Below are 7,291 nucleotides of genomic sequence, written 5' to 3'. Positions count from 1 at the left end.
CTGCCTTCAGCTCAGGTCATGATCTCTAGATCCTGGGATCGAGCCCCGCATCAGGCTCTTTGCTCGGCAGAGAGCCTGCTTCCCTCTCTCTCTCTGCCTGCCTCTCTGCCTACTTGTGATAAATAAATAAATAAAATCTTTAAAAAAAGAAAAAAAGAAAAGAAAACATGGGGTGCCTGGGTGGCTCAGTGGGTTAAGCCTCTGCCTTTGGCTCGGGTCATGATCTCAGGGTCCTGGGATCGAGCCCCACATCGGACTCTCAGCTCAGCAGGGAGCCTGCTTCCCCCTCTCTCTCTGCCCGCCTCTCTGTCTACTTGTGATCTCTCTCTGTCAAATAAATAAATAAAATCTTTTAAAAAAAAAGATGTGAGATATATATATGCGTGTGTGTGTGTGCATGTACATATATATAACATATAGTGCATATATATTATATATATAATATATATGACAGAATATTATTCAGCCATGACAAAGGAGGAAATCCTGCCATTTACCACATCATGGGTGAACCCTGAGGGCATTATACTAAATGAAATAAGTCAGACAGAGATCTGATACCATGTGATCTTCCTTATATATGGAATCTAAAAAAGCCAAACACTTAGAAACAAAGAATAAAATGATGGTTACCGGGGGCTGGGGTGTATGGGAGGGAAATTTGGTCAAAAGGTATAAACTTAGAGGGGCACCTGGGTGGCTCAGTGGGTTAAAGCCTCTGCCTTTGGCTTGGGTCGTAATCTCAGGGTCCTGGGATGAGTCCCGCATTGTGCTCTCTGCTCAGCAGGGAGCCTGCTTCCCCTCCTTGTCTCTCTGCCTGCCTCTCTGCCTACTTGTGATCTCTGTCTCTCAAATAAATAAATGAAATCTTTAAAAAAGGAAAAAAAAAGGTACACGCTTCCAATTATAAGATGAGTTAGTTCTGAATCTTTAATAAACAGCATGGTGACTGTAGTTAATAATACTATATTATTTACTTGAAAGTTGCTAAGAGAGTGGACTTTAAATGTTATCACCACAAAAAAGAAATGGTAATTATGTGAGGTGATGGGGGTGTTAACTAACCCCACTGTTAGTTAATCATTTTGCAATATATGTGTATCAAATCAACACATTATGCACCTTAAACTTATACAGTATTGTATGTTGGTTATACTTGATGAAGCTGGGGAAAAAATGAAATTAAATAAATAAAAGTACACAAGTCAGTGGCATTTAGTAAATGCAGATTGCTTTATAACCATCACCACTAGCTACTTCCAGAACATACTCATATGGCAAATAGGGAGGAAAAAACTTGTATTTCATTAACTAGAACTTTCTGGTGGTATATTTTTTCTTTTTTCTTTAACATCTTAATTTAATTTTATTTTTTTCAGTGTTCTGAGATTCATTGTTTATGCACCACACTTCCTGGTGGTATTTAACTAGATAATCTTTATCTATTTGACATCCTGTTTGAATAGGTTGAATTAGGGAATATAAGTGTTAGTAGTATCGTTACTAATAATAAATCAGTAAACCTATACTTTTTATTCTTTATATTTTTTTAATTTTTACTCTTTACATAAGTCAAGAGTATGCTTCTTTGTCAGTTTGATGAATGAATTATAGTTTTCCTCCAACATTAATAAGCTCAAAAATATAGTCAGTAGTTCCAAACCATCATTTAAAGCATCCATTTATAATGAGATGTATGGGATTATTAAAAGATGGCAGATTCTCATGACTTTTTTTTTTTAAAGATTTTATTTATTTATTTAACAGAGAGACAGAGATCACAAGTATGCAGAGAGACAGGCAGAGGGAGAGGAAGGGAAGCAGGCTCCCTGCTGAGCAGAGAACCCATTTTGGGGGCTCAGTGTGGGGCTCAATGTGATGCTCAATGTGATGCTCAATGTGGGGCTCCATCCCAGGACCCTGAGATCATGAACTGAGCCGCAGGAAGGGGCTTTAACCCACTGAGCCACCCAGGCACTCTTTTTTTTTTTTCCTTTCTTAAAAGAAAGAGTTTTATGCCAACATTACATTGCCTGTCACCTGTGCTTGTTACTACTCCCTTTTGGCGGTGTTGTCAACAAATTATATTTTTATTTCTACCTATTAGACTATCTCGTGGCATGTTTTGTATAGCACAGTAATTTTATATAATTAACTAATTTTTCTTAAAAAAAAAAAAAAGGCGGGGATCACCTGGGTGGCTCAGTGGGTTAAAACCTCTGCCTTCGGCTCAGGGCATGATCTCGGGGTCCTGGGATCGAGTCCCACATCAGGCTCTCTGCTCAGCGGGGAGCCAGCTTCCCCCTCTCTCTCTGCCTGCTTCCCTGCCTACTTGTGATCTCTGTCTCTCTGTCAAATAAATAAAAATCTTTAAATTTTTTTTAATTTTTATAATTATATTTTAAATTTATTATTTGTAATGGTTAGAGGCAAGTGACACATTCTCTTTCAATTCAACTGGAAGGCCCCTTGGCAGCTCAGTCAATTAAGCACCTGTCTTTGGCTCACATAGAGTCCTGCATCAGACTCCCTGCTCAGTGGGGACTCTGCTTCTCCCTCTACCCTTCTGCCCTGCGTGTGATCTCTCTCTCAAATAAATAAAATCTTCTTAAAAAATAAATAAATGAATAAAAATAAATGCAACTAGAAAAAAAATCCAAAATCATCATTTGCATTACCAAGGTGATAACTGAAAATTACACTTAAGATTGTATTTTATATTTCATTTTACTTTTTAAAGATTTTTTGGAGTAATCTCAACAGCCAACCTGGGACTTGAACCCACAACCCTGAGATCAAGAGTGGCACACCCCACCAACTTGGCCAGCCAGGTACACCACCTTTTTATTTGAAAACATAAGTATATAACATATCAGCTTCATAATGTATGGTATTAAAATGTCACAAGTTAGGACCACTATTTTGTTTAACTTACCACACTTGGGGTATTTTGCAGATGTATTGGAAACTGATGATTTATACCATTATAGACTGCATGGGTTTGGCCCCCAGCTCTCCCGTGTATAAGCTGTGTAGCTTTGGCCAAATTATTTCACCTTTCTAACCTCAATATTTCTTTATAACATAAGAATGATAAAATATTTGCCTTATGGGATTGTTTTAATGATTAAATTTAAATTAGTTAACATTGTAAAGTAGCAGGTAATAATTGCTATGTAAATTTTTGTTTGGTAAAAATATATAAATATCACCATGCTTTCATGAATACTCAGACATCCTTTCAAAAGCAGCAATTAATAGGATTATTTCCTTAGCAACAATACACAGCTTTGATACTACCAGTATAATGCAAGTTATCCTCATGCTGCAATAATGAGAAATTTGGTTAGTAAGTATATACTTGTATGCAGAATATTACACAAGTAATCTACATGAAAATGCTTGTTGCAAACTTAAGCCTATCTTGGTAAACGTTTCAACATTCATATTTTAAATTTCCAACTCCTAATAAACTGCCTTCTGGATGTCTCACTGTCATGCCAAATTCATGTTAACTTCTTATCTCTAATAATGGCACCATCACTCTCCCAGTAACCTGACATGGAGAATGGAGAGTAGACTCTTCTTCCCTCATCTGTTCATAACCAGTAACCATGTGTTAATTCTTCCCCTAAAAATGGTTCTTGTGCCTTTAGTCTTTACCTCCCCACTACTGTCACTCCAATTCACACAATATCTCTTGCTTACACTGATGCAGGACTTCTAATCCATCTCAGTCTGGTCTCCTAGTGGAGAGCATTGCAGTACAATGGTCTATCACCATTGGTCCTCACTCAATGAGCTACAATTTGCTTCCACCCCTATCATTCCTAAGAAGCTTCTCTTGCCAGTGTCATCAAAGATCTGTTAGTTATCAATGCCACTGTATACCCACAATCCTTATCTAACTAGACCTCCTCAAAATTCCCTTCTCCAGTTTTTCAAGACCTTGCTCATTTTCCTGATTTTCCTCCCTACTTTTAACTGTGCCTCCTTCTGTATCTCTTCCCTGGGGCTTTTTCTTTTCTTTATCCTCTAAATATTGGTGTTCCTTGGGTTTTTATCCTTGGCTCTCTTGTCTTATAATTCTTCACTTGCATGATTAGTTTTACTGCTCTCAAACATCTACAATGCACATCACTGAAAACTCCATTAAAACAAAGCCTAGATCTCTCTTGTTCTGAATTCTACCCCAGTGCTTGGACACAATCAGCACTTTTCCTATACTTGTGTCCCAAGTCCCAGACCTATATCTTAGTTGCTCCATGTACCAGCTGTAACCTTTAATAAGGCACCTGTGCCACACTTTGGTAATTTTTACAATGAGAATAGTGAGACCTACCTCAGAGCGCTGCTGTGAGAGTTAAGTGCTTGTAAAGTACTGAGAATATTACATGGCACATGTAATTGTAAAAGTTTAGGTGTGTTATTATTGTGTATCTAACGTTTGCTAACCAACTCCTCCCCGTAAGCCAAATACAACATGTCCCAAACCGAACAAACCCCTACCTCAACCTACTCAGTCCATCTTGGTTAATGACAAACCCACGGAAGCAATTACCTTAGTCCTCTCCCATTCGAGTGAGTCAAGTCATCTATAATCTCCATCCTATGAACCACCACCCTCCATCTCTATGACCAGAGCCCAAGTTCTGGTCTCTCTGTCTCACATTACCCACTCCTTTCCCTTTTGCCCCCACTGCTGCCAGAGTGATCCTTTTAATATATATATATCCTGGAGCACCTGGGTGGCTCAGTGGGTTAAGCATCTGCATTCAGTTCAGGTCACGATCCCAGGGTCCACAGGGAGCCTGCTTCTCCCTCTCTTCTCTACTCATGTTCTCTCTCACTATCTGTTTCTCTCTCTCTCAAATAAATAAAACCATATATATATATTACATATTTATATGTATATATAAATATAAAAATATATATTTATATATATCATTTTATTCTCAGGGTAAAACACACAGCCTTCATGATCTGGTTGTTGCCTTCCTTGCCAGATTTGTCTTTCATGGCTCTCTTCTCTTACTTTATCTTCTAAAAGCATGAAGGACAAAAATCAGAGTAACAGTAACAGCTGGCAGTTAGTAAGGAAATGAAAGCTTAAAGAACTTAAATAAGTTGCCATCTAGGGAAAAAAAAAAAAGTGGGACACCTGGCTGGCTCAGTTGGCAGAGCATGCAACTCTTGATCTTGGGGTTTAAGTTCAAGCCCCGTGATCAGTGTAGAGATTATGTAAAAAAATAAAATGTAGGAAAAAGAAAAAAGTAATGGGTTGCCCAAAGTCACAAAGCAGGTATGAGGCAGAGCCAACCTCCAAAGTTAAATTTTCCTCCAAAGCATGTGTTTAATCACAACAGTATGCTGTGATTCAACTGCAGTTGTCTTCCCAAAGACACATATCATTTCCCTCTTTGACACCTTCACACATTTTATTCCCTCCATGAGGAATGCCTCTCCCATTTATCTTACATACTTTATAAAATTAGGCTCAAAAGATCCTTTCAATAATTAATTTTAAGACCACTTTTTGCTAGAATTTTGCTTTCTGAGTAAGGGATCAGAGAAGAAAAGGACTTAGAAAATTGACTTTTGGGGAAAGAGAACAGTGAAAAATGGTATTTAAAACTGAAGGCATTTAGATGGCATGTAACAAGTGTCAATTTCCTTTCGAATGTAAAGAAGTAGTTATTATTAAAGATATGGCTCAGAATACTTTTCTGTAAAATCTCCACTATCTTCATCTCTGGACATCATTTACATACTTCTAATGTAGCTTCAACTGTATTGTAGGAGCATCTGGGTGGCTCAGTCAGTTGAGCATTGGACTTGTGGTTTCAGCTTGGGTCATGATCTTAGAGTCCTGGGATGGAGTCCTGGTGGGGTTCCTTGCTCAAGGGGAGTCTGCTTCTGTCTCTTTCCCTCTCCCTCTGCCCCTCCCCACCAAGCTCATGCTCTCTGTCTCTCTCTCTCCCTGGAAAATAACTAAAACTGTATAAAACTGTATTGTATTTGTTTATTTAATATCTTCCCTAATTCTTTTTTTAAAATTTTATTTATTTTTTAAAGATTTTATTTATTTTTATTTATTTGACAGACAGAGATCACAAGTAGGCAGAGAGGCAGGCAGAGAGAGAGAGGAGGAAGCAGACACCCTGCCAAGCAAAGAGCCTGATGTGGGGCTCCATCCCAGGACCCTGAGATCATGACCTGAGCCAAAGGCAGAGGCTTAACCCACTGAGCCACCCAGGTGTCCCCCCTAATTATTTTTTTAAAAGATTTTATTTATTTATTTGAGAGAAAGAGAGTGCCCACATGCACTTTCATGAGCTGTGGGGAGCAGCAGAGGGAGAGGGACAAGCAGACTCCCTGCTGAGCAAGGAGCCTGATGCTGGGCTCCACCCCAAGATCTGGAGATCACAACCTGCTTAACTGACTGAGCCACCCAGACACCCCTAATGTCTTCCCTAATTCTTGAAAATAGGAATGAATCACATGTTATAGGGGTTTTAAACACAGGGCCGCAGAGAGTTTAGCAAATATATATCCAACAAACATTTATTGAATGTTAATGCTAGAATAAGAGCCATTTCACAAATTTATTTTAAAAAAACTAGGCGTGACACCTCACTGCCTGAAGCCCTGGTATCTTAATCTAACATTCAAGGGGCTCCACAAAAACAAACTCCAAGCCTTTCTCTCTTGCCTTTGAAATGAACCTCCTACTCCATCCAGTCAGACTGGTCTATGCTTCAGAACCCCAAAGCATCATAAACTTTCTCCCTTCTATGTTTTTTCTTCCCTTTATCTCTTTTCCTCTTATACAGTATGTTAAAAAACAAAACAAAACAAAACAAACAACAACAACAAAAATAAAACCAAGACAACAGGGGTGCCTGGGTGGCTCAGTGGGTTAAGCAATCCGCCTGTAGCTCAAGTCATGATCCCAGGGTCCTGGGTTCAAGTCCCACTTAAGACTCTCGGCTGAGCAAGGAGCCTGCTTCTCCTTCTCCCACTGCCTCTCCCTCTCCCCCTCCTCGTTCTCTCTCTCTCAAACAAATAAATAAAATCTTTTTTTTTTCTTTTTAAAGATTTTATTTATTTATTTGACAGAGATCACAAGTAGGCAGAGAGGCAGGCAGAGAGAGAGGAGGAAGCAGGCTCCCTGCTGAGCAGAGAGCCTGATGCGGGGCTCGATCCCAGGACCCCGGGATCATGACCCGGGCTGAAGGCAGAGGCTTTAACCCACTGAGCCACCCAGGCGCCCCAAATAAATAAAATCTTT

Source organism: Lontra canadensis, unplaced genomic scaffold (genome assembly GCF_010015895.1).
Source record: "Lontra canadensis isolate GAN:19392208 unplaced genomic scaffold, GSC_riverotter_1.0 scaffold28, whole genome shotgun sequence".
NCBI lineage: Eukaryota > Metazoa > Chordata > Mammalia > Carnivora > Mustelidae > Lontra > Lontra canadensis.
This window is presented reverse-complemented; position numbering follows the sequence as displayed.